At 47.0% G+C, this 26,651-nt stretch overlaps 19 non-coding genes across 19 annotated transcripts; all 19 read right to left on the minus strand.

The window, feature by feature from the left end:
- Positions 1-1,145: 1,145 nt before the first annotated feature.
- On the minus strand, positions 1,146-1,336 carry LOC138656197 (U2 spliceosomal RNA). Its single transcript, XR_011316787.1, has one exon. It is a non-coding gene; the product is annotated as a U2 spliceosomal RNA (small nuclear RNA).
- Positions 1,337-2,548: 1,212 nt separating this feature from the next.
- On the minus strand, positions 2,549-2,739 carry LOC138656198 (U2 spliceosomal RNA). Its single transcript, XR_011316788.1, has one exon. It is a non-coding gene; the product is annotated as a U2 spliceosomal RNA (small nuclear RNA).
- A 1,215-nt stretch (positions 2,740-3,954) lies between these two features.
- LOC138656199 (U2 spliceosomal RNA) lies at positions 3,955-4,145 on the minus strand. The gene has a single exon (XR_011316789.1). It is a non-coding gene; the product is annotated as a U2 spliceosomal RNA (small nuclear RNA).
- Positions 4,146-5,358: 1,213 nt separating this feature from the next.
- On the minus strand, positions 5,359-5,549 carry LOC138656200 (U2 spliceosomal RNA). The gene has a single exon (XR_011316790.1). It is a non-coding gene; the product is annotated as a U2 spliceosomal RNA (small nuclear RNA).
- Positions 5,550-6,762: 1,213 nt separating this feature from the next.
- Positions 6,763-6,953, minus strand: LOC138656201 (U2 spliceosomal RNA). Its single transcript, XR_011316791.1, has one exon. It is a non-coding gene; the product is annotated as a U2 spliceosomal RNA (small nuclear RNA).
- Positions 6,954-8,166: 1,213 nt separating this feature from the next.
- LOC138656202 (U2 spliceosomal RNA) lies at positions 8,167-8,357 on the minus strand. Its single transcript, XR_011316792.1, has one exon. It is a non-coding gene; the product is annotated as a U2 spliceosomal RNA (small nuclear RNA).
- Positions 8,358-9,570: 1,213 nt separating this feature from the next.
- Positions 9,571-9,761, minus strand: LOC138656204 (U2 spliceosomal RNA). The gene has a single exon (XR_011316794.1). It is a non-coding gene; the product is annotated as a U2 spliceosomal RNA (small nuclear RNA).
- Positions 9,762-10,974: 1,213 nt separating this feature from the next.
- On the minus strand, positions 10,975-11,165 carry LOC138656205 (U2 spliceosomal RNA). Its single transcript, XR_011316795.1, has one exon. It is a non-coding gene; the product is annotated as a U2 spliceosomal RNA (small nuclear RNA).
- A 1,213-nt stretch (positions 11,166-12,378) lies between these two features.
- LOC138656207 (U2 spliceosomal RNA) lies at positions 12,379-12,569 on the minus strand. The gene has a single exon (XR_011316796.1). It is a non-coding gene; the product is annotated as a U2 spliceosomal RNA (small nuclear RNA).
- Positions 12,570-13,782: 1,213 nt separating this feature from the next.
- Positions 13,783-13,973, minus strand: LOC138656208 (U2 spliceosomal RNA). Its single transcript, XR_011316797.1, has one exon. It is a non-coding gene; the product is annotated as a U2 spliceosomal RNA (small nuclear RNA).
- Positions 13,974-15,186: 1,213 nt separating this feature from the next.
- Positions 15,187-15,377, minus strand: LOC138656209 (U2 spliceosomal RNA). The gene has a single exon (XR_011316798.1). It is a non-coding gene; the product is annotated as a U2 spliceosomal RNA (small nuclear RNA).
- Positions 15,378-16,589: 1,212 nt separating this feature from the next.
- On the minus strand, positions 16,590-16,780 carry LOC138656210 (U2 spliceosomal RNA). Its single transcript, XR_011316799.1, has one exon. It is a non-coding gene; the product is annotated as a U2 spliceosomal RNA (small nuclear RNA).
- Positions 16,781-17,993: 1,213 nt separating this feature from the next.
- Positions 17,994-18,184, minus strand: LOC138656211 (U2 spliceosomal RNA). The gene has a single exon (XR_011316800.1). It is a non-coding gene; the product is annotated as a U2 spliceosomal RNA (small nuclear RNA).
- A 1,213-nt stretch (positions 18,185-19,397) lies between these two features.
- LOC138656212 (U2 spliceosomal RNA) lies at positions 19,398-19,588 on the minus strand. Its single transcript, XR_011316801.1, has one exon. It is a non-coding gene; the product is annotated as a U2 spliceosomal RNA (small nuclear RNA).
- A 1,213-nt stretch (positions 19,589-20,801) lies between these two features.
- On the minus strand, positions 20,802-20,992 carry LOC138656213 (U2 spliceosomal RNA). The gene has a single exon (XR_011316802.1). It is a non-coding gene; the product is annotated as a U2 spliceosomal RNA (small nuclear RNA).
- A 1,213-nt stretch (positions 20,993-22,205) lies between these two features.
- Positions 22,206-22,396, minus strand: LOC138656214 (U2 spliceosomal RNA). The gene has a single exon (XR_011316803.1). It is a non-coding gene; the product is annotated as a U2 spliceosomal RNA (small nuclear RNA).
- Positions 22,397-23,609: 1,213 nt separating this feature from the next.
- LOC138656216 (U2 spliceosomal RNA) lies at positions 23,610-23,800 on the minus strand. Its single transcript, XR_011316805.1, has one exon. It is a non-coding gene; the product is annotated as a U2 spliceosomal RNA (small nuclear RNA).
- Positions 23,801-25,013: 1,213 nt separating this feature from the next.
- On the minus strand, positions 25,014-25,204 carry LOC138656217 (U2 spliceosomal RNA). Its single transcript, XR_011316806.1, has one exon. It is a non-coding gene; the product is annotated as a U2 spliceosomal RNA (small nuclear RNA).
- A 1,213-nt stretch (positions 25,205-26,417) lies between these two features.
- On the minus strand, positions 26,418-26,608 carry LOC138656218 (U2 spliceosomal RNA). Its single transcript, XR_011316807.1, has one exon. It is a non-coding gene; the product is annotated as a U2 spliceosomal RNA (small nuclear RNA).
- Positions 26,609-26,651: the final 43 nt, after the last annotated feature.

The raw sequence follows: 26,651 nt of genomic DNA on the forward strand, positions 1-26,651 counted from the left end.
AAAAGATGATTGCCCAGGGGAAGACATTTTTTTTCTAAACTCTGGATGCCTTCTCAAATGGCAGTTCTGGTGTGTGTGGGGGCGTGTGGGGGGTGTGTGGGGGTGTGTGGGGGTGTGTTCAATTTGGGCCCAACGCGTTTTTAAAAAATCTGCCTAACTCCGCCTAATCTGCATAACGCCGCCTGATCTGCATAACTCCGCCCATCTGAACACACCCTCCATCCCTTTGGCGCTCCAGAGTGCAACTATTAGTGCAAGTCTGCAAATTGCCCCTTTAAAAAAAAAAAAGACAATCCCCCTACCATGTGGTCTGCTGCTGTTCCAGCAGCAGACTGAAGACGGCGCCATTTTTCTCTGCCTTAGATAAGTCCAGAGCCCATTGTGACACGTGAGAGTTCCGGAGTCAATGGCTGAAGGCCCCATTGTGACAGCAGCAGCAGGTGAAGGTTCCGTGCATAGATTCTATCTACTGCAGGCGGGCAGGCAGCAGCAGCGCACCCAGTTGGTCAAAAGCATTAGAATACTACTCACACAGTACAAGACAAAATAGACAAGACTAGCACATTCAAGATCATCACAGACACCATTTTTCCTTCTTTATTGAAATACATATCATACACCACATAATTAAAAGTCAGTGGTCCACAAGAGGGAGCCAATGTTTTACAAAGGAATTTGTGCATGCGGTCACAAATGTAGTATGTATGGCCGAACTACTCGTAGGATACTTCAATTTAAACACTTCATGCTGACAGACAGCAGGCAGGCAGGCAGGCAGGCAGGCAGGCAGGCAGGCAGGCAGGCAGGCAGGCAGGGGCCTAATTTTGTAGATGGCACAATATATTAGCAACACTGTTACAAAGGCCTCATTCGGGCCTACATCTTAACACACCTGTTGCAACCAGCAAAGATTGCTTGATTGCTTGATTGATTGATTGCATATTGGATGCAATCCAATGCTGAACATGCACAGGTGAAAGCAAGGCACAGGAAATGTTGCAAACGGTCCAGTGAAACTGAGCAAATTGCTACATTTGCCACCTGAAACGTGCTTCTTTGACCCTGAAAAGAATTCTCAGAAAGTGTTAAATGACAACTTGCTGGGCTGATTTCAATTCAATCTGTTTTTGGAAACCGGATCAGAGAAGGGGTGCACTGTTCCCGGAGATACTGCAATAACGGGTCAATGCGTGGAGTGGACAGAGCAAGCTCCATTTCCAGCTCCCTGTTCTAAAAATCCATTTAATATATGGTCCCCAAATAGGGGACGTATCAGATATTAAACTGATAAGAACAGATACTACACTTGATCTTAGCCAAAAGGCCGAGAAGCGATAGCCTGAAATGGTTTGCCACTCCAGACGCCCCATGGCCCACAACCAGGACTCACTGTGGAGAGAGCCCAAAAGATGATTGCCCAGGGGAAGACATTTTTTTTCTAAACTCTGGATGCCTTCTCAAATGGCAGTTCTGGTGTGTGTGGGGGCGTGTGGGGGGTGTGTGGGGGTGTGTGGGGGTGTGTTCAATTTGGGCCCAACGCGTTTTTAAAAAATCTGCCTAACTCCGCCTAATCTGCATAACGCCGCCTGATCTGCATAACTCCGCCCATCTGAACACACCCTCCATCCCTTTGGCGCTCCAGAGTGCAACTATTAGTGCAAGTCTGCAAATTGCCCCTTTAAAAAAAAAAAAGACAATCCCCCTACCATGTGGTCTGCTGCTGTTCCAGCAGCAGACTGAAGACGGCGCCATTTTTCTCTGCCTTAGATAAGTCCAGAGCCCATTGTGACACGTGAGAGTTCCGGAGTCAATGGCTGAAGGCCCCATTGTGACAGCAGCAGCAGGTGAAGGTTCCGTGCATAGATTCTATCTACTGCAGGCGGGCAGGCAGCAGCAGCGCACCCAGTTGGTCAAAAGCATTAGAATACTACTCACACAGTACAAGACAAAATAGACAAGACTAGCACATTCAAGATCATCACAGACACCATTTTTCCTTCTTTATTGAAATACATATCATACACCACATAATTAAAAGTCAGTGGTCCACAAGAGGGAGCCAATGTTTTACAAAGGAATTTGTGCATGCGGTCACAAATGTAGTATGTATGGCCGAACTACTCGTAGGATACTTCAATTTAAACACTTCATGCTGACAGCAGCAGGCAGGCAGGCAGGCAGGCAGGCAGGCAGGCAGGCAGGCAGGCAGGCAGGCAGGGGCCTAATTTTGTAGATGGCACAATATATTAGCAACACTGTTACAAAGGCCTCATTCGGGCCTACATCTTAACACACCTGTTGCAACCAGCAAAGATTGCTTGATTGCTTGATTGATTGATTGCATATTGGATGCAATCCAATGCTGAACATGCACAGGTGAAAGCAAGGCACAGGAAATGTTGCAAACGGTCCAGTGAAACTGAGCAAATTGCTACATTTGCCACCTGAAACGTGCTTCTTTGACCCTGAAAAGAATTCTCAGAAAGTGTTAAATGACAACTTGCTGGGCTGATTTCAATTCAATCTGTTTTTGGAAACCGGATCAGAGAAGGGGTGCACTGTTCCCGGAGATACTGCAATAACGGGTCAATGCGTGGAGTGGACAGAGCAAGCTCCATTTCCAGCTCCCTGTTCTAAAAATCCATTTAATATATGGTCCCCAAATAGGGGACGTATCAGATATTAAACTGATAAGAACAGATACTACACTTGATCTTAGCCAAAAGGCCGAGAAGCGATAGCCTGAAATGGTTTGCCACTCCAGACGCCCCATGGCCCACAACCAGGACTCACTGTGGAGAGAGCCCAAAAGATGATTGCCCAGGGGAAGACATTTTTTTTCTAAACTCTGGATGCCTTCTCAAATGGCAGTTCTGGTGTGTGTGGGGGCGTGTGGGGGGTGTGTGGGGGTGTGTGGGGGTGTGTTCAATTTGGGCCCAACGCGTTTTTAAAAAATCTGCCTAACTCCGCCTAATCTGCATAACGCCGCCTGATCTGCATAACTCCGCCCATCTGAACACACCCTCCATCCCTTTGGCGCTCCAGAGTGCAACTATTAGTGCAAGTCTGCAAATTGCCCCTTTAAAAAAAAAAAAGACAATCCCCCTACCATGTGGTCTGCTGCTGTTCCAGCAGCAGACTGAAGACGGCGCCATTTTTCTCTGCCTTAGATAAGTCCAGAGCCCATTGTGACACGTGAGAGTTCCGGAGTCAATGGCTGAAGGCCCCATTGTGACAGCAGCAGCAGGTGAAGGTTCCGTGCATAGATTCTATCTACTGCAGGCGGGCAGGCAGCAGCAGCGCACCCAGTTGGTCAAAAGCATTAGAATACTACTCACACAGTACAAGACAAAATAGACAAGACTAGCACATTCAAGATCATCACAGACACCATTTTTCCTTCTTTATTGAAATACATATCATACACCACATAATTAAAAGTCAGTGGTCCACAAGAGGGAGCCAATGTTTTACAAAGGAATTTGTGCATGCGGTCACAAATGTAGTATGTATGGCCGAACTACTCGTAGGATACTTCAATTTAAACACTTCATGCTGACAGACAGCAGGCAGGCAGGCAGGCAGGCAGGCAGGCAGGCAGGCAGGCAGGCAGGCAGGCAGGGGCCTAATTTTGTAGATGGCACAATATATTAGCAACACTGTTACAAAGGCCTCATTCGGGCCTACATCTTAACACACCTGTTGCAACCAGCAAAGATTGCTTGATTGCTTGATTGATTGATTGCATATTGGATATGCAATCCAATGCTGAACATGCACAGGTGAAAGCAAGGCACAGGAAATGTTGCAAACGGTCCAGTGAAACTGAGCAAATTGCTACATTTGCCACCTGAAACGTGCTTCTTTGACCCTGAAAAGAATTCTCAGAAAGTGTTAAATGACAACTTGCTGGGCTGATTTCAATTCAATCTGTTTTTGGAAACCGGATCAGAGAAGGGGTGCACTGTTCCCGGAGATACTGCAATAACGGGTCAATGCGTGGAGTGGACAGAGCAAGCTCCATTTCCAGCTCCCTGTTCTAAAAATCCATTTAATATATGGTCCCCAAATAGGGGACGTATCAGATATTAAACTGATAAGAACAGATACTACACTTGATCTTAGCCAAAAGGCCGAGAAGCGATAGCCTGAAATGGTTTGCCACTCCAGACGCCCCATGGCCCACAACCAGGACTCACTGTGGAGAGAGCCCAAAAGATGATTGCCCAGGGGAAGACATTTTTTTTCTAAACTCTGGATGCCTTCTCAAATGGCAGTTCTGGTGTGTGTGGGGGCGTGTGGGGGGTGTGTGGGGGTGTGTGGGGGTGTGTTCAATTTGGGCCCAACGCGTTTTTAAAAAATCTGCCTAACTCCGCCTAATCTGCATAACGCCGCCTGATCTGCATAACTCCGCCCATCTGAACACACCCTCCATCCCTTTGGCGCTCCAGAGTGCAACTATTAGTGCAAGTCTGCAAATTGCCCCTTTAAAAAAAAAAAAGACAATCCCCCTACCATGTGGTCTGCTGCTGTTCCAGCAGCAGACTGAAGACGGCGCCATTTTTCTCTGCCTTAGATAAGTCCAGAGCCCATTGTGACACGTGAGAGTTCCGGAGTCAATGGCTGAAGGCCCCATTGTGACAGCAGCAGCAGGTGAAGGTTCCGTGCATAGATTCTATCTACTGCAGGCGGGCAGGCAGCAGCAGCGCACCCAGTTGGTCAAAAGCATTAGAATACTACTCACACAGTACAAGACAAAATAGACAAGACTAGCACATTCAAGATCATCACAGACACCATTTTTCCTTCTTTATTGAAATACATATCATACACCACATAATTAAAAGTCAGTGGTCCACAAGAGGGAGCCAATGTTTTACAAAGGAATTTGTGCATGCGGTCACAAATGTAGTATGTATGGCCGAACTACTCGTAGGATACTTCAATTTAAACACTTCATGCTGACAGACAGCAGGCAGGCAGGCAGGCAGGCAGGCAGGCAGGCAGGCAGGCAGGCAGGCAGGCAGGGGCCTAATTTTGTAGATGGCACAATATATTAGCAACACTGTTACAAAGGCCTCATTCGGGCCTACATCTTAACACACCTGTTGCAACCAGCAAAGATTGCTTGATTGCTTGATTGATTGATTGCATATTGGATGCAATCCAATGCTGAACATGCACAGGTGAAAGCAAGGCACAGGAAATGTTGCAAACGGTCCAGTGAAACTGAGCAAATTGCTACATTTGCCACCTGAAACGTGCTTCTTTGACCCTGAAAAGAATTCTCAGAAAGTGTTAAATGACAACTTGCTGGGCTGATTTCAATTCAATCTGTTTTTGGAAACCGGATCAGAGAAGGGGTGCACTGTTCCCGGAGATACTGCAATAACGGGTCAATGCGTGGAGTGGACAGAGCAAGCTCCATTTCCAGCTCCCTGTTCTAAAAATCCATTTAATATATGGTCCCCAAATAGGGGACGTATCAGATATTAAACTGATAAGAACAGATACTACACTTGATCTTAGCCAAAAGGCCGAGAAGCGATAGCCTGAAATGGTTTGCCACTCCAGACGCCCCATGGCCCACAACCAGGACTCACTGTGGAGAGAGCCCAAAAGATGATTGCCCAGGGGAAGACATTTTTTTTCTAAACTCTGGATGCCTTCTCAAATGGCAGTTCTGGTGTGTGTGGGGGCGTGTGGGGGGTGTGTGGGGGTGTGTGGGGGTGTGTTCAATTTGGGCCCAACGCGTTTTTAAAAAATCTGCCTAACTCCGCCTAATCTGCATAACGCCGCCTGATCTGCATAACTCCGCCCATCTGAACACACCCTCCATCCCTTTGGCGCTCCAGAGTGCAACTATTAGTGCAAGTCTGCAAATTGCCCCTTTAAAAAAAAAAAAGACAATCCCCCTACCATGTGGTCTGCTGCTGTTCCAGCAGCAGACTGAAGACGGCGCCATTTTTCTCTGCCTTAGATAAGTCCAGAGCCCATTGTGACACGTGAGAGTTCCGGAGTCAATGGCTGAAGGCCCCATTGTGACAGCAGCAGCAGGTGAAGGTTCCGTGCATAGATTCTATCTACTGCAGGCGGGCAGGCAGCAGCAGCGCACCCAGTTGGTCAAAAGCATTAGAATACTACTCACACAGTACAAGACAAAATAGACAAGACTAGCACATTCAAGATCATCACAGACACCATTTTTCCTTCTTTATTGAAATACATATCATACACCACATAATTAAAAGTCAGTGGTCCACAAGAGGGAGCCAATGTTTTACAAAGGAATTTGTGCATGCGGTCACAAATGTAGTATGTATGGCCGAACTACTCGTAGGATACTTCAATTTAAACACTTCATGCTGACAGACAGCAGGCAGGCAGGCAGGCAGGCAGGCAGGCAGGCAGGCAGGCAGGCAGGCAGGCAGGGGCCTAATTTTGTAGATGGCACAATATATTAGCAACACTGTTACAAAGGCCTCATTCGGGCCTACATCTTAACACACCTGTTGCAACCAGCAAAGATTGCTTGATTGCTTGATTGATTGATTGCATATTGGATGCAATCCAATGCTGAACATGCACAGGTGAAAGCAAGGCACAGGAAATGTTGCAAACGGTCCAGTGAAACTGAGCAAATTGCTACATTTGCCACCTGAAACGTGCTTCTTTGACCCTGAAAAGAATTCTCAGAAAGTGTTAAATGACAACTTGCTGGGCTGATTTCAATTCAATCTGTTTTTGGAAACCGGATCAGAGAAGGGGTGCACTGTTCCCGGAGATACTGCAATAACGGGTCAATGCGTGGAGTGGACAGAGCAAGCTCCATTTCCAGCTCCCTGTTCTAAAAATCCATTTAATATATGGTCCCCAAATAGGGGACGTATCAGATATTAAACTGATAAGAACAGATACTACACTTGATCTTAGCCAAAAGGCCGAGAAGCGATAGCCTGAAATGGTTTGCCACTCCAGACGCCCCATGGCCCACAACCAGGACTCACTGTGGAGAGAGCCCAAAAGATGATTGCCCAGGGGAAGACATTTTTTTTCTAAACTCTGGATGCCTTCTCAAATGGCAGTTCTGGTGTGTGTGGGGGCGTGTGGGGGGTGTGTGGGGGTGTGTGGGGGTGTGTTCAATTTGGGCCCAACGCGTTTTTAAAAAATCTGCCTAACTCCGCCTAATCTGCATAACGCCGCCTGATCTGCATAACTCCGCCCATCTGAACACACCCTCCATCCCTTTGGCGCTCCAGAGTGCAACTATTAGTGCAAGTCTGCAAATTGCCCCTTTAAAAAAAAAAAAGACAATCCCCCTACCATGTGGTCTGCTGCTGTTCCAGCAGCAGACTGAAGACGGCGCCATTTTTCTCTGCCTTAGATAAGTCCAGAGCCCATTGTGACACGTGAGAGTTCCGGAGTCAATGGCTGAAGGCCCCATTGTGACAGCAGCAGCAGGTGAAGGTTCCGTGCATAGATTCTATCTACTGCAGGCGGGCAGGCAGCAGCAGCGCACCCAGTTGGTCAAAAGCATTAGAATACTACTCACACAGTACAAGACAAAATAGACAAGACTAGCACATTCAAGATCATCACAGACACCATTTTTCCTTCTTTATTGAAATACATATCATACACCACATAATTAAAAGTCAGTGGTCCACAAGAGGGAGCCAATGTTTTACAAAGGAATTTGTGCATGCGGTCACAAATGTAGTATGTATGGCCGAACTACTCGTAGGATACTTCAATTTAAACACTTCATGCTGACAGACAGCAGGCAGGCAGGCAGGCAGGCAGGCAGGCAGGCAGGCAGGCAGGCAGGCAGGCAGGGGCCTAATTTTGTAGATGGCACAATATATTAGCAACACTGTTACAAAGGCCTCATTCGGGCCTACATCTTAACACACCTGTTGCAACCAGCAAAGATTGCTTGATTGCTTGATTGATTGATTGCATATTGGATGCAATCCAATGCTGAACATGCACAGGTGAAAGCAAGGCACAGGAAATGTTGCAAACGGTCCAGTGAAACTGAGCAAATTGCTACATTTGCCACCTGAAACGTGCTTCTTTGACCCTGAAAAGAATTCTCAGAAAGTGTTAAATGACAACTTGCTGGGCTGATTTCAATTCAATCTGTTTTTGGAAACCGGATCAGAGAAGGGGTGCACTGTTCCCGGAGATACTGCAATAACGGGTCAATGCGTGGAGTGGACAGAGCAAGCTCCATTTCCAGCTCCCTGTTCTAAAAATCCATTTAATATATGGTCCCCAAATAGGGGACGTATCAGATATTAAACTGATAAGAACAGATACTACACTTGATCTTAGCCAAAAGGCCGAGAAGCGATAGCCTGAAATGGTTTGCCACTCCAGACGCCCCATGGCCCACAACCAGGACTCACTGTGGAGAGAGCCCAAAAGATGATTGCCCAGGGGAAGACATTTTTTTTCTAAACTCTGGATGCCTTCTCAAATGGCAGTTCTGGTGTGTGTGGGGGCGTGTGGGGGGTGTGTGGGGGTGTGTGGGGGTGTGTTCAATTTGGGCCCAACGCGTTTTTAAAAAATCTGCCTAACTCCGCCTAATCTGCATAACGCCGCCTGATCTGCATAACTCCGCCCATCTGAACACACCCTCCATCCCTTTGGCGCTCCAGAGTGCAACTATTAGTGCAAGTCTGCAAATTGCCCCTTTAAAAAAAAAAAAGACAATCCCCCTACCATGTGGTCTGCTGCTGTTCCAGCAGCAGACTGAAGACGGCGCCATTTTTCTCTGCCTTAGATAAGTCCAGAGCCCATTGTGACACGTGAGAGTTCCGGAGTCAATGGCTGAAGGCCCCATTGTGACAGCAGCAGCAGGTGAAGGTTCCGTGCATAGATTCTATCTACTGCAGGCGGGCAGGCAGCAGCAGCGCACCCAGTTGGTCAAAAGCATTAGAATACTACTCACACAGTACAAGACAAAATAGACAAGACTAGCACATTCAAGATCATCACAGACACCATTTTTCCTTCTTTATTGAAATACATATCATACACCACATAATTAAAAGTCAGTGGTCCACAAGAGGGAGCCAATGTTTTACAAAGGAATTTGTGCATGCGGTCACAAATGTAGTATGTATGGCCGAACTACTCGTAGGATACTTCAATTTAAACACTTCATGCTGACAGACAGCAGGCAGGCAGGCAGGCAGGCAGGCAGGCAGGCAGGCAGGCAGGCAGGCAGGCAGGGGCCTAATTTTGTAGATGGCACAATATATTAGCAACACTGTTACAAAGGCCTCATTCGGGCCTACATCTTAACACACCTGTTGCAACCAGCAAAGATTGCTTGATTGCTTGATTGATTGATTGCATATTGGATGCAATCCAATGCTGAACATGCACAGGTGAAAGCAAGGCACAGGAAATGTTGCAAACGGTCCAGTGAAACTGAGCAAATTGCTACATTTGCCACCTGAAACGTGCTTCTTTGACCCTGAAAAGAATTCTCAGAAAGTGTTAAATGACAACTTGCTGGGCTGATTTCAATTCAATCTGTTTTTGGAAACCGGATCAGAGAAGGGGTGCACTGTTCCCGGAGATACTGCAATAACGGGTCAATGCGTGGAGTGGACAGAGCAAGCTCCATTTCCAGCTCCCTGTTCTAAAAATCCATTTAATATATGGTCCCCAAATAGGGGACGTATCAGATATTAAACTGATAAGAACAGATACTACACTTGATCTTAGCCAAAAGGCCGAGAAGCGATAGCCTGAAATGGTTTGCCACTCCAGACGCCCCATGGCCCACAACCAGGACTCACTGTGGAGAGAGCCCAAAAGATGATTGCCCAGGGGAAGACATTTTTTTTCTAAACTCTGGATGCCTTCTCAAATGGCAGTTCTGGTGTGTGTGGGGGCGTGTGGGGGGTGTGTGGGGGTGTGTGGGGGTGTGTTCAATTTGGGCCCAACGCGTTTTTAAAAAATCTGCCTAACTCCGCCTAATCTGCATAACGCCGCCTGATCTGCATAACTCCGCCCATCTGAACACACCCTCCATCCCTTTGGCGCTCCAGAGTGCAACTATTAGTGCAAGTCTGCAAATTGCCCCTTTAAAAAAAAAAAAGACAATCCCCCTACCATGTGGTCTGCTGCTGTTCCAGCAGCAGACTGAAGACGGCGCCATTTTTCTCTGCCTTAGATAAGTCCAGAGCCCATTGTGACACGTGAGAGTTCCGGAGTCAATGGCTGAAGGCCCCATTGTGACAGCAGCAGCAGGTGAAGGTTCCGTGCATAGATTCTATCTACTGCAGGCGGGCAGGCAGCAGCAGCGCACCCAGTTGGTCAAAAGCATTAGAATACTACTCACACAGTACAAGACAAAATAGACAAGACTAGCACATTCAAGATCATCACAGACACCATTTTTCCTTCTTTATTGAAATACATATCATACACCACATAATTAAAAGTCAGTGGTCCACAAGAGGGAGCCAATGTTTTACAAAGGAATTTGTGCATGCGGTCACAAATGTAGTATGTATGGCCGAACTACTCGTAGGATACTTCAATTTAAACACTTCATGCTGACAGACAGCAGGCAGGCAGGCAGGCAGGCAGGCAGGCAGGCAGGCAGGCAGGCAGGCAGGCAGGGGCCTAATTTTGTAGATGGCACAATATATTAGCAACACTGTTACAAAGGCCTCATTCGGGCCTACATCTTAACACACCTGTTGCAACCAGCAAAGATTGCTTGATTGCTTGATTGATTGATTGCATATTGGATGCAATCCAATGCTGAACATGCACAGGTGAAAGCAAGGCACAGGAAATGTTGCAAACGGTCCAGTGAAACTGAGCAAATTGCTACATTTGCCACCTGAAACGTGCTTCTTTGACCCTGAAAAGAATTCTCAGAAAGTGTTAAATGACAACTTGCTGGGCTGATTTCAATTCAATCTGTTTTTGGAAACCGGATCAGAGAAGGGGTGCACTGTTCCCGGAGATACTGCAATAACGGGTCAATGCGTGGAGTGGACAGAGCAAGCTCCATTTCCAGCTCCCTGTTCTAAAAATCCATTTAATATATGGTCCCCAAATAGGGGACGTATCAGATATTAAACTGATAAGAACAGATACTACACTTGATCTTAGCCAAAAGGCCGAGAAGCGATAGCCTGAAATGGTTTGCCACTCCAGACGCCCCATGGCCCACAACCAGGACTCACTGTGGAGAGAGCCCAAAAGATGATTGCCCAGGGGAAGACATTTTTTTTCTAAACTCTGGATGCCTTCTCAAATGGCAGTTCTGGTGTGTGTGGGGGCGTGTGGGGGGTGTGTGGGGGTGTGTGGGGGTGTGTTCAATTTGGGCCCAACGCGTTTTTAAAAAATCTGCCTAACTCCGCCTAATCTGCATAACGCCGCCTGATCTGCATAACTCCGCCCATCTGAACACACCCTCCATCCCTTTGGCGCTCCAGAGTGCAACTATTAGTGCAAGTCTGCAAATTGCCCCTTTAAAAAAAAAAAAGACAATCCCCCTACCATGTGGTCTGCTGCTGTTCCAGCAGCAGACTGAAGACGGCGCCATTTTTCTCTGCCTTAGATAAGTCCAGAGCCCATTGTGACACGTGAGAGTTCCGGAGTCAATGGCTGAAGGCCCCATTGTGACAGCAGCAGCAGGTGAAGGTTCCGTGCATAGATTCTATCTACTGCAGGCGGGCAGGCAGCAGCAGCGCACCCAGTTGGTCAAAAGCATTAGAATACTACTCACACAGTACAAGACAAAATAGACAAGACTAGCACATTCAAGATCATCACAGACACCATTTTTCCTTCTTTATTGAAATACATATCATACACCACATAATTAAAAGTCAGTGGTCCACAAGAGGGAGCCAATGTTTTACAAAGGAATTTGTGCATGCGGTCACAAATGTAGTATGTATGGCCGAACTACTCGTAGGATACTTCAATTTAAACACTTCATGCTGACAGACAGCAGGCAGGCAGGCAGGCAGGCAGGCAGGCAGGCAGGCAGGCAGGCAGGCAGGCAGGGGCCTAATTTTGTAGATGGCACAATATATTAGCAACACTGTTACAAAGGCCTCATTCGGGCCTACATCTTAACACACCTGTTGCAACCAGCAAAGATTGCTTGATTGCTTGATTGATTGATTGCATATTGGATGCAATCCAATGCTGAACATGCACAGGTGAAAGCAAGGCACAGGAAATGTTGCAAACGGTCCAGTGAAACTGAGCAAATTGCTACATTTGCCACCTGAAACGTGCTTCTTTGACCCTGAAAAGAATTCTCAGAAAGTGTTAAATGACAACTTGCTGGGCTGATTTCAATTCAATCTGTTTTTGGAAACCGGATCAGAGAAGGGGTGCACTGTTCCCGGAGATACTGCAATAACGGGTCAATGCGTGGAGTGGACAGAGCAAGCTCCATTTCCAGCTCCCTGTTCTAAAAATCCATTTAATATATGGTCCCCAAATAGGGGACGTATCAGATATTAAACTGATAAGAACAGATACTACACTTGATCTTAGCCAAAAGGCCGAGAAGCGATAGCCTGAAATGGTTTGCCACTCCAGACGCCCCATGGCCCACAACCAGGACTCACTGTGGAGAGAGCCCAAAAGATGATTGCCCAGGGGAAGACATTTTTTTTCTAAACTCTGGATGCCTTCTCAAATGGCAGTTCTGGTGTGTGTGGGGGCGTGTGGGGGGTGTGTGGGGGTGTGTGGGGGTGTGTTCAATTTGGGCCCAACGCGTTTTTAAAAAATCTGCCTAACTCCGCCTAATCTGCATAACGCCGCCTGATCTGCATAACTCCGCCCATCTGAACACACCCTCCATCCCTTTGGCGCTCCAGAGTGCAACTATTAGTGCAAGTCTGCAAATTGCCCCTTTAAAAAAAAAAAAGACAATCCCCCTACCATGTGGTCTGCTGCTGTTCCAGCAGCAGACTGAAGACGGCGCCATTTTTCTCTGCCTTAGATAAGTCCAGAGCCCATTGTGACACGTGAGAGTTCCGGAGTCAATGGCTGAAGGCCCCATTGTGACAGCAGCAGCAGGTGAAGGTTCCGTGCATAGATTCTATCTACTGCAGGCGGGCAGGCAGCAGCAGCGCACCCAGTTGGTCAAAAGCATTAGAATACTACTCACACAGTACAAGACAAAATAGACAAGACTAGCACATTCAAGATCATCACAGACACCATTTTTCCTTCTTTATTGAAATACATATCATACACCACATAATTAAAAGTCAGTGGTCCACAAGAGGGAGCCAATGTTTTACAAAGGAATTTGTGCATGCGGTCACAAATGTAGTATGTATGGCCGAACTACTCGTAGGATACTTCAATTTAAACACTTCATGCTGACAGACAGCAGGCAGGCAGGCAGGCAGGCAGGCAGGCAGGCAGGCAGGCAGGCAGGCAGGCAGGGGCCTAATTTTGTAGATGGCACAATATATTAGCAACACTGTTACAAAGGCCTCATTCGGGCCTACATCTTAACACACCTGTTGCAACCAGCAAAGATTGCTTGATTGCTTGATTGATTGATTGCATATTGGATGCAATCCAATGCTGAACATGCACAGGTGAAAGCAAGGCACAGGAAATGTTGCAAACGGTCCAGTGAAACTGAGCAAATTGCTACATTTGCCACCTGAAACGTGCTTCTTTGACCCTGAAAAGAATTCTCAGAAAGTGTTAAATGACAACTTGCTGGGCTGATTTCAATTCAATCTGTTTTTGGAAACCGGATCAGAGAAGGGGTGCACTGTTCCCGGAGATACTGCAATAACGGGTCAATGCGTGGAGTGGACAGAGCAAGCTCCATTTCCAGCTCCCTGTTCTAAAAATCCATTTAATATATGGTCCCCAAATAGGGGACGTATCAGATATTAAACTGATAAGAACAGATACTACACTTGATCTTAGCCAAAAGGCCGAGAAGCGATAGCCTGAAATGGTTTGCCACTCCAGACGCCCCATGGCCCACAACCAGGACTCACTGTGGAGAGAGCCCAAAAGATGATTGCCCAGGGGAAGACATTTTTTTTCTAAACTCTGGATGCCTTCTCAAATGGCAGTTCTGGTGTGTGTGGGGGCGTGTGGGGGGTGTGTGGGGGTGTGTGGGGGTGTGTTCAATTTGGGCCCAACGCGTTTTTAAAAAATCTGCCTAACTCCGCCTAATCTGCATAACGCCGCCTGATCTGCATAACTCCGCCCATCTGAACACACCCTCCATCCCTTTGGCGCTCCAGAGTGCAACTATTAGTGCAAGTCTGCAAATTGCCCCTTTAAAAAAAAAAAAGACAATCCCCCTACCATGTGGTCTGCTGCTGTTCCAGCAGCAGACTGAAGACGGCGCCATTTTTCTCTGCCTTAGATAAGTCCAGAGCCCATTGTGACACGTGAGAGTTCCGGAGTCAATGGCTGAAGGCCCCATTGTGACAGCAGCAGCAGGTGAAGGTTCCGTGCATAGATTCTATCTACTGCAGGCGGGCAGGCAGCAGCAGCGCACCCAGTTGGTCAAAAGCATTAGAATACTACTCACACAGTACAAGACAAAATAGACAAGACTAGCACATTCAAGATCATCACAGACACCATTTTTCCTTCTTTATTGAAATACATATCATACACCACATAATTAAAAGTCAGTGGTCCACAAGAGGGAGCCAATGTTTTACAAAGGAATTTGTGCATGCGGTCACAAATGTAGTATGTATGGCCGAACTACTCGTAGGATACTTCAATTTAAACACTTCATGCTGACAGACAGCAGGCAGGCAGGCAGGCAGGCAGGCAGGCAGGCAGGCAGGCAGGCAGGCAGGCAGGGGCCTAATTTTGTAGATGGCACAATATATTAGCAACACTGTTACAAAGGCCTCATTCGGGCCTACATCTTAACACACCTGTTGCAACCAGCAAAGATTGCTTGATTGCTTGATTGATTGATTGCATATTGGATGCAATCCAATGCTGAACATGCACAGGTGAAAGCAAGGCACAGGAAATGTTGCAAACGGTCCAGTGAAACTGAGCAAATTGCTACATTTGCCACCTGAAACGTGCTTCTTTGACCCTGAAAAGAATTCTCAGAAAGTGTTAAATGACAACTTGCTGGGCTGATTTCAATTCAATCTGTTTTTGGAAACCGGATCAGAGAAGGGGTGCACTGTTCCCGGAGATACTGCAATAACGGGTCAATGCGTGGAGTGGACAGAGCAAGCTCCATTTCCAGCTCCCTGTTCTAAAAATCCATTTAATATATGGTCCCCAAATAGGGGACGTATCAGATATTAAACTGATAAGAACAGATACTACACTTGATCTTAGCCAAAAGGCCGAGAAGCGATAGCCTGAAATGGTTTGCCACTCCAGACGCCCCATGGCCCACAACCAGGACTCACTGTGGAGAGAGCCCAAAAGATGATTGCCCAGGGGAAGACATTTTTTTTCTAAACTCTGGATGCCTTCTCAAATGGCAGTTCTGGTGTGTGTGGGGGCGTGTGGGGGGTGTGTGGGGGTGTGTGGGGGTGTGTTCAATTTGGGCCCAACGCGTTTTTAAAAAATCTGCCTAACTCCGCCTAATCTGCATAACGCCGCCTGATCTGCATAACTCCGCCCATCTGAACACACCCTCCATCCCTTTGGCGCTCCAGAGTGCAACTATTAGTGCAAGTCTGCAAATTGCCCCTTTAAAAAAAAAAAAGACAATCCCCCTACCATGTGGTCTGCTGCTGTTCCAGCAGCAGACTGAAGACGGCGCCATTTTTCTCTGCCTTAGATAAGTCCAGAGCCCATTGTGACACGTGAGAGTTCCGGAGTCAATGGCTGAAGGCCCCATTGTGACAGCAGCAGCAGGTGAAGGTTCCGTGCATAGATTCTATCTACTGCAGGCGGGCAGGCAGCAGCAGCGCACCCAGTTGGTCAAAAGCATTAGAATACTACTCACACAGTACAAGACAAAATAGACAAGACTAGCACATTCAAGATCATCACAGACACCATTTTTCCTTCTTTATTGAAATACATATCATACACCACATAATTAAAAGTCAGTGGTCCACAAGAGGGAGCCAATGTTTTACAAAGGAATTTGTGCATGCGGTCACAAATGTAGTATGTATGGCCGAACTACTCGTAGGATACTTCAATTTAAACACTTCATGCTGACAGCAGCAGGCAGGCAGGCAGGCAGGCAGGCAGGCAGGCAGGCAGGCAGGCAGGCAGGCAGGGGCCTAATTTTGTAGATGGCACAATATATTAGCAACACTGTTACAAAGGCCTCATTCGGGCCTACATCTTAACACACCTGTTGCAACCAGCAAAGATTGCTTGATTGCTTGATTGATTGATTGCATATTGGATGCAATCCAATGCTGAACATGCACAGGTGAAAGCAAGGCACAGGAAATGTTGCAAACGGTCCAGTGAAACTGAGCAAATTGCTACATTTGCCACCTGAAACGTGCTTCTTTGACCCTGAAAAGAATTCTCAGAAAGTGTTAAATGACAACTTGCTGGGCTGATTTCAATTCAATCTGTTTTTGGAAACCGGATCAGAGAAGGGGTGCACTGTTCCCGGAGATACTGCAATAACGGGTCAATGCGTGGAGTGGACAGAGCAAGCTCCATTTCCAGCTCCCTGTTCTAAAAATCCATTTAATATATGGTCCCCAAATAGGGGACGTATCAGATATTAAACTGATAAGAACAGATACTACACTTGATCTTAGCCAAAAGGCCGAGAAGCGATAGCCTGAAATGGTTTGCCACTCCAGACGCCCCATGGCCCACAACCAGGACTCACTGTGGAGAGAGCCCAAAAGATGATTGCCCAGGGGAAGACATTTTTTTTCTAAACTCTGGATGCCTTCTCAAATGGCAGTTCTGGTGTGTGTGGGGGCGTGTGGGGGGTGTGTGGGGGTGTGTGGGGGTGTGTTCAATTTGGGCCCAACGCGTTTTTAAAAAATCTGCCTAACTCCGCCTAATCTGCATAACGCCGCCTGATCTGCATAACTCCGCCCATCTGAACACACCCTCCATCCCTTTGGCGCTCCAGAGTGCAACTATTAGTGCAAGTCTGCAAATTGCCCCTTTAAAAAAAAAAAAGACAATCCCCCTACCATGTGGTCTGCTGCTGTTCCAGCAGCAGACTGAAGACGGCGCCATTTTTCTCTGCCTTAGATAAGTCCAGAGCCCATTGTGACACGTGAGAGTTCCGGAGTCAATGGCTGAAGGCCCCATTGTGACAGCAGCAGCAGGTGAAGGTTCCGTGCATAGATTCTATCTACTGCAGGCGGGCAGGCAGCAGCAGCGCACCCAGTTGGTCAAAAGCATTAGAATACTACTCACACAGTACAAGACAAAATAGACAAGACTAGCACATTCAAGATCATCACAGACACCATTTTTCCTTCTTTATTGAAATACATATCATACACCACATAATTAAAAGTCAGTGGTCCACAAGAGGGAGCCAATGTTTTACAAAGGAATTTGTGCATGCGGTCACAAATGTAGTATGTATGGCCGAACTACTCGTAGGATACTTCAATTTAAACACTTCATGCTGACAGACAGCAGGCAGGCAGGCAGGCAGGCAGGCAGGCAGGCAGGCAGGCAGGCAGGCAGGCAGGGGCCTAATTTTGTAGATGGCACAATATATTAGCAACACTGTTACAAAGGCCTCATTCGGGCCTACATCTTAACACACCTGTTGCAACCAGCAAAGATTGCTTGATTGCTTGATTGATTGATTGCATATTGGATGCAATCCAATGCTGAACATGCACAGGTGAAAGCAAGGCACAGGAAATGTTGCAAACGGTCCAGTGAAACTGAGCAAATTGCTACATTTGCCACCTGAAACGTGCTTCTTTGACCCTGAAAAGAATTCTCAGAAAGTGTTAAATGACAACTTGCTGGGCTGATTTCAATTCAATCTGTTTTTGGAAACCGGATCAGAGAAGGGGTGCACTGTTCCCGGAGATACTGCAATAACGGGTCAATGCGTGGAGTGGACAGAGCAAGCTCCATTTCCAGCTCCCTGTTCTAAAAATCCATTTAATATATGGTCCCCAAATAGGGGACGTATCAGATATTAAACTGATAAGAACAGATACTACACTTGATCTTAGCCAAAAGGCCGAGAAGCGATAGCCTGAAATGGTTTGCCACTCCAGACGCCCCATGGCCCACAACCAGGACTCACTGTGGAGAGAGCCCAAAAGATGATTGCCCAGGGGAAGACATTTTTTTTCTAAACTCTGGATGCCTTCTCAAATGGCAGTTCTGGTGTGTGTGGGGGCGTGTGGGGGGTGTGTGGGGGTGTGTGGGGGTGTGTTCAATTTGGGCCCAACGCGTTTTTAAAAAATCTGCCTAACTCCGCCTAATCTGCATAACGCCGCCTGATCTGCATAACTCCGCCCATCTGAACACACCCTCCATCCCTTTGGCGCTCCAGAGTGCAACTATTAGTGCAAGTCTGCAAATTGCCCCTTTAAAAAAAAAAAAGACAATCCCCCTACCATGTGGTCTGCTGCTGTTCCAGCAGCAGACTGAAGACGGCGCCATTTTTCTCTGCCTTAGATAAGTCCAGAGCCCATTGTGACACGTGAGAGTTCCGGAGTCAATGGCTGAAGGCCCCATTGTGACAGCAGCAGCAGGTGAAGGTTCCGTGCATAGATTCTATCTACTGCAGGCGGGCAGGCAGCAGCAGCGCACCCAGTTGGTCAAAAGCATTAGAATACTACTCACACAGTACAAGACAAAATAGACAAGACTAGCACATTCAAGATCATCACAGACACCATTTTTCCTTCTTTATTGAAATACATATCATACACCACATAATTAAAAGTCAGTGGTCCACAAGAGGGAGCCAATGTTTTACAAAGGAATTTGTGCATGCGGTCACAAATGTAGTATGTATGGCCGAACTACTCGTAGGATACTTCAATTTAAACACTTCATGCTGACAGACAGCAGGCAGGCAGGCAGGCAGGCAGGCAGGCAGGCAGGCAGGCAGGCAGGCAGGCAGGGGCCTAATTTTGTAGATGGCACAATATATTAGCAACACTGTTACAAAGGCCTCATTCGGGCCTACATCTTAACACACCTGTTGCAACCAGCAAAGATTGCTTGATTGCTTGATTGATTGATTGCATATTGGATGCAATCCAATGCTGAACATGCACAGGTGAAAGCAAGGCACAGGAAATGTTGCAAACGGTCCAGTGAAACTGAGCAAATTGCTACATTTGCCACCTGAAACGTGCTTCTTTGACCCTGAAAAGAATTCTCAGAAAGTGTTAAATGACAACTTGCTGGGCTGATTTCAATTCAATCTGTTTTTGGAAACCGGATCAGAGAAGGGGTGCACTGTTCCCGGAGATACTGCAATAACGGGTCAATGCGTGGAGTGGACAGAGCAAGCTCCATTTCCAGCTCCCTGTTCTAAAAATCCATTTAATATATGGTCCCCAAATAGGGGACGTATCAGATATTAAACTGATAAGAACAGATACTACACTTGATCTTAGCCAAAAGGCCGAGAAGCGATAGCCTGAAATGGTTTGCCACTCCAGACGCCCCATGGCCCACAACCAGGACTCACTGTGGAGAGAGCCCAAAAGATGATTGCCCAGGGGAAGACATTTTTTTTCTAAACTCTGGATGCCTTCTCAAATGGCAGTTCTGGTGTGTGTGGGGGCGTGTGGGGGGTGTGTGGGGGTGTGTGGGGGTGTGTTCAATTTGGGCCCAACGCGTTTTTAAAAAATCTGCCTAACTCCGCCTAATCTGCATAACGCCGCCTGATCTGCATAACTCCGCCCATCTGAACACACCCTCCATCCCTTTGGCGCTCCAGAGTGCAACTATTAGTGCAAGTCTGCAAATTGCCCCTTTAAAAAAAAAAAAGACAATCCCCCTACCATGTGGTCTGCTGCTGTTCCAGCAGCAGACTGAAGACGGCGCCATTTTTCTCTGCCTTAGATAAGTCCAGAGCCCATTGTGACACGTGAGAGTTCCGGAGTCAATGGCTGAAGGCCCCATTGTGACAGCAGCAGCAGGTGAAGGTTCCGTGCATAGATTCTATCTACTGCAGGCGGGCAGGCAGCAGCAGCGCACCCAGTTGGTCAAAAGCATTAGAATACTACTCACACAGTACAAGACAAAATAGACAAGACTAGCACATTCAAGATCATCACAGACACCATTTTTCCTTCTTTATTGAAATACATATCATACACCACATAATTAAAAGTCAGTGGTCCACAAGAGGGAGCCAATGTTTTACAAAGGAATTTGTGCATGCGGTCACAAATGTAGTATGTATGGCCGAACTACTCGTAGGATACTTCAATTTAAACACTTCATGCTGACAGACAGCAGGCAGGCAGGCAGGCAGGCAGGCAGGCAGGCAGGCAGGCAGGCAGGCAGGCAGGGGCCTAATTTTGTAGATGGCACAATATATTAGCAACACTGTTACAAAGGCCTCATTCGGGCCTACATCTTAACACACCTGTTGCAACCAGCAAAGATTGCTTGATTGCTTGATTGATTGATTGCATATTGGATGCAATCCAATGCTGAACATGCACAGGTGAAAGCAAGGCACAGGAAATGTTGCAAACGGTCCAGTGAAACTGAGCAAATTGCTACATTTGCCACCTGAAACGTGCTTCTTTGACCCTGAAAAGAATTCTCAGAAAGTGTTAAATGACAACTTGCTGGGCTGATTTCAATTCAATCTGTTTTTGGAAACCGGATCAGAGAAGGGGTGCACTGTTCCCGGAGATACTGCAATAACGGGTCAATGCGTGGAGTGGACAGAGCAAGCTCCATTTCCAGCTCCCTGTTCTAAAAATCCATTTAATATATGGTCCCCAAATAGGGGACGTATCAGATATTAAACTGATAAGAACAGATACTACACTTGATCTTAGCCAAAAGGCCGAGAAGCGATAGCCTGAAATGGTTTGCCACTCCAGACGCCCCATGGCCCACAACCAGGACTCACTGTGGAGAGAGCCCAAAAGATGATTGCCCAGGGGAAGACATTTTTTTTCTAAACTCTGGATGCCTTCTCAAATGGCAGTTCTGGTGTGTGTGGGGGCGTGTGGGGGGTGTGTGGGGGTGTGTGGGGGTGTGTTCAATTTGGGCCCAACGCGTTTTTAAAAAATCTGCCTAACTCCGCCTAATCTGCATAACGCCGCCTGATCTGCATAACTCCGCCCATCTGAACACACCCTCCATCCCTTTGGCGCTCCAGAGTGCAACTATTAGTGCAAGTCTGCAAATTGCCCCTTTAAAAAAAAAAAAGACAATCCCCCTACCATGTGGTCTGCTGCTGTTCCAGCAGCAGACTGAAGACGGCGCCATTTTTCTCTGCCTTAGATAAGTCCAGAGCCCATTGTGACACGTGAGAGTTCCGGAGTCAATGGCTGAAGGCCCCATTGTGACAGCAGCAGCAGGTGAAGGTTCCGTGCATAGATTCTATCTACTGCAGGCGGGCAGGCAGCAGCAGCGCACCCAGTTGGTCAAAAGCATTAGAATACTACTCACACAGTACAAGACAAAATAGACAAGACTAGCACATTCAAGATCATCACAGACACCATTTTTCCTTCTTTATTGAAATACATATCATACACCACATAATTAAAAGTCAGTGGTCCACAAGAGGGAGCCAATGTTTTACAAAGGAATTTGTGCATGCGGTCACAAATGTAGTATGTATGGCCGAACTACTCGTAGGATACTTCAATTTAAACACTTCATGCTGACAGACAGCAGGCAGGCAGGCAGGCAGGCAGGCAGGCAGGCAGGCAGGCAGGCAGGCAGGCAGGGGCCTAATTTTGTAGATGGCACAATATATTAGCAACACTGTTACAAAGGCCTCATTCGGGCCTACATCTTAACACACCTGTTGCAACCAGCAAAGATTGCTTGATTGCTTGATTGATTGATTGCATATTGGATGCAATCCAATGCTGAACATGCACAGGTGAAAGCAAGGCACAGGAAATGTTGCAAACGGTCCAGTGAAACTGAGCAAATTGCTACATTTGCCACCTGAAACGTGCTTCTTTGACCCTGAAAAGAATTCTCAGAAAGTGTTAAATGACAACTTGCTGGGCTGATTTCAATTCAATCTGTTTTTGGAAACCGGATCAGAGAAGGGGTGCACTGTTCCCGGAGATACTGCAATAACGGGTCAATGCGTGGAGTGGACAGAGCAAGCTCCATTTCCAGCTCCCTGTTCTAAAAATCCATTTAATATATGGTCCCCAAATAGGGGACGTATCAGATATTAAACTGATAAGAACAGATACTACACTTGATCTTAGCCAAAAGGCCGAGAAGCGATAGCCTGAAATGGTTTGCCACTCCAGACGCCCCATGGCCCACAACCAGGACTCACTGTGGAGAGAGCCCAAAAGATGATTGCCCAGGGGAAGACATTTTTTTTCTAAACTCTGGATGCCTTCTCAAATGGCAGTTCTGGTGTGTGTGGGGGCGTGTGGGGGGTGTGTGGGGGTGTGTGGGGGTGTGTTCAATTTGGGCCCAACGCGTTTTTAAAAAATCTGCCTAACTCCGCCTAATCTGCATAACGCCGCCTGATCTGCATAACTCCGCCCATCTGAACACACCCTCCATCCCTTTGGCGCTCCAGAGTGCAACTATTAGTGCAAGTCTGCAAATTGCCCCTTTAAAAAAAAAAAAGACAATCCCCCTACCATGTGGTCTGCTGCTGTTCCAGCAGCAGACTGAAGACGGCGCCATTTTTCTCTGCCTTAGATAAGTCCAGAGCCCATTGTGACACGTGAGAGTTCCGGAGTCAATGGCTGAAGGCCCCATTGTGACAGCAGCAGCAGGTGAAGGTTCCGTGCATAGATTCTATCTACTGCAGGCGGGCAGGCAGCAGCAGCGCACCCAGTTGGTCAAAAGCATTAGAATACTACTCACACAGTACAAGACAAAATAGACAAGACTAGCACATTCAAGATCATCACAGACACCATTTTTCCTTCTTTATTGAAATACATATCATACACCACATAATTAAAAGTCAGTGGTCCACAAGAGGGAGCCAATGTTTTACAAAGGAATTTGTGCATGCGGTCACAAATGTAGTATGTATGGCCGAACTACTCGTAGGATACTTCAATTTAAACACTTCATGCTGACAGACAGCAGGCAGGCAGGCAGGCAGGCAGGCAGGCAGGCAGGCAGGCAGGCAGGCAGGCAGGGGCCTAATTTTGTAGATGGCACAATATATTAGCAACACTGTTACAAAGGCCTCATTCGGGCCTACATCTTAACACACCTGTTGCAACCAGCAAAGATTGCTTGATTGCTTGATTGATTGATTGCATATTGGATGCAATCCAATGCTGAACATGCACAGGTGAAAGCAAGGCACAGGAAATGTTGCAAACGGTCCAGTGAAACTGAGCAAATTGCTACATTTGCCACCTGAAACGTGCTTCTTTGACCCTGAAAAGAATTCTCAGAAAGTGTTAAATGACAACTTGCTGGGCTGATTTCAATTCAATCTGTTTTTGGAAACCGGATCAGAGAAGGGGTGCACTGTTCCCGGAGATACTGCAATAACGGGTCAATGCGTGGAGTGGACAGAGCAAGCTCCATTTCCAGCTCCCTGTTCTAAAAATCCATTTAATATATGGTCCCCAAATAGGGGACGTATCAGATATTAAACTGATAAGAACAGATACTACACTTGATCTTAGCCAAAAGGCCGAGAAGCGATAGCCTGAAATGGTTTGCCACTCCAGACGCCCCATGGCCCACAACCAGGACTCACTGTGGAGAGAGCCCAAAAGATGATTGCCCAGGGGAAGACATTTTTTTTCTAAACTCTGGATGCCTTCTCAAATGGCAGTTCTGGTGTGTGTGGGGGCGTGTGGGGGGTGTGTGGGGGTGTGTGGGGGTGTGTTCAATTTGGGCCCAACGCGTTTTTAAAAAATCTGCCTAACTCCGCCTAATCTGCATAACGCCGCCTGATCTGCATAACTCCGCCCATCTGAACACACCCTCCATCCCTTTGGCGCTCCAGAGTGCAACTATTAGTGCAAGTCTGCAAATTGCCCCTTTAAAAAAAAAAAAGACAATCCCCCTACCATGTGGTCTGCTGCTGTTCCAGCAGCAGACTGAAGACGGCGCCATTTTTCTCTGCCTTAGATAAGTCCAGAGCCCATTGTGACACGTGAGAGTTCCGGAGTCAATGGCTGAAGGCCCCATTGTGACAGCAGCAGCAGGTGAAGGTTCCGTGCATAGATTCTATCTACTGCAGGCGGGCAGGCAGCAGCAGCGCACCCAGTTGGTCAAAAGCATTAGAATACTACTCACACAGTACAAGACAAAATAGACAAGACTAGCACATTCAAGATCATCACAGACACCATTTTTCCTTCTTTATTGAAATACATATCATACACCACATAATTAAAAGTCAGTGGTCCACAAGAGGGAGCCAATGTTTTACAAAGGAATTTGTGCATGCGGTCACAAATGTAGTATGTATGGCCGAACTACTCGTAGGATACTTCAATTTAAACACTTCATGCTGACAGACAGCAGGCAGGCAGGCAGGCAGGCAGGCAGGCAGGCAGGCAGGCAGGCAGGCAGGCAGGGGCCTAATTTTGTAGATGGCACAATATATTAGCAACACTGTTACAAAGGCCTCATTCGGGCCTACATCTTAACACACCTGTTGCAACCAGCAAAGATTGCTTGATTGCTTGATTGATTGATTGCATATTGGATGCAATCCAATGCTGAACATGCACAGGTGAAAGCAAGGCACAGGAAATGTTGCAAACGGTCCAGTGAAACTGAGCAAATTGCTACATTTGCCACCTGAAACGTGCTTCTTTGACCCTGAAAAGAATTCTCAGAAAGTGTTAAATGACAACTTGCTGGGCTGATTTCAATTCAATCTGTTTTTGGAAACCGGATCAGAGAAGGGGTGCACTGTTCCCGGAGATACTGCAATAACGGGTCAATGCGTGGAGTGGACAGAGCAAGCTCCATTTCCAGCTCCCTGTTCTAAAAATCCATTTAATATATGGTCCCCAAATAGGGGACGTATCAGATATTAAACTGATAAGAACAGATACTACACTTGATCTTAGCCAAAAGGCCGAGAAGCGATAGCCTGAAATGGTTTGCCACTCCAGACGCCCCATGGCCCACAACCAGGACTCACTGTGGAGAGAGCCCAAAAGATGATTGCCCAGGGGAAGACATTTTTTTTCTAAACTCTGGATGCCTTCTCAAATGGCAGTTCTGGTGTGTGTGGGGGCGTGTGGGGGGTGTGTGGGGGTGTGTGGGGGTGTGTTCAATTTGGGCCCAACGCGTTTTTAAAAAATCTGCCTAACTCCGCCTAATCTGCATAACGCCGCCTGATCTGCATAACTCCGCCCATCTGAACACACCCTCCATCCCTTTGGCGCTCCAGAGTGCAACTATTAGTGCAAGTCTGCAAATTGCCCCTTTAAAAAAAAAAAAGACAATCCCCCTACCATGTGGTCTGCTGCTGTTCCAGCAGCAGACTGAAGACGGCGCCATTTTTCTCTGCCTTAGATAAGTCCAGAGCCCATTGTGACACGTGAGAGTTCCGGAGTCAATGGCTGAAGGCCCCATTGTGACAGCAGCAGCAGGTGAAGGTTCCGTGCATAGATTCTATCTACTGCAGGCGGGCAGGCAGCAGCAGCGCACCCAGTTGGTCAAAAGCATTAGAATACTACTCACACAGTACAAGACAAAATAGACAAGACTAGCACATTCAAGATCATCACAGACACCATTTTTCCTTCTTTATTGAAATACATATCATACACCACATAATTAAAAGTCAGTGGTCCACAAGAGGGAGCCAATGTTTTACAAAGGAATTTGTGCATGCGGTCACAAATGTAGTATGTATGGCCGAACTACTCGTAGGATACTTCAATTTAAACACTTCATGCTGACAGACAGCAGGCAGGCAGGCAGGCAGGCAGGCAGGCAGGCAGGCAGGCAGGCAGGCAGGCAGGGGCCTAATTTTGTAGATGGCACAATATATTAGCAACACTGTTACAAAGGCCTCATTCGGGCCTACATCTTAACACACCTGTTGCAACCAGCAAAGATTGCTTGATTGCTTGATTGATTGATTGCATATTGGATGCAATCCAATGCTGAACATGCACAGGTGAAAGCAAGGCACAGGAAATGTTGCAAACGGTCCAGTGAAACTGAGCAAATTGCTACATTTGCCACCTGAAACGTGCTTCTTTGACCCTGAAAAGAATTCTCAGAAAGTGTTAAATGACAACTTGCTGGGCTGATTTCAATTCAATCTGTTTTTGGAAACCGGATCAGAGAAGGGGTGCACTGTTCCCGGAGATACTGCAATAACGGGTCAATGCGTGGAGTGGACAGAGCAAGCTCCATTTCCAGCTCCCTGTTCTAAAAATCCATTTAATATATGGTCCCCAAATAGGGGACGTATCAGATATTAAACTGATAAGAACAGATACTACACTTGATCTTAGCCAAAAGGCCGAGAAGCGATAGCCTGAAATGGTTTGCCACTCCAGACGCCCCATGGCCCACAA

Source organism: Ranitomeya imitator, unplaced genomic scaffold (assembly GCF_032444005.1).
Source record: "Ranitomeya imitator isolate aRanImi1 unplaced genomic scaffold, aRanImi1.pri SCAFFOLD_486, whole genome shotgun sequence".
NCBI lineage: Eukaryota > Metazoa > Chordata > Amphibia > Anura > Dendrobatidae > Ranitomeya > Ranitomeya imitator.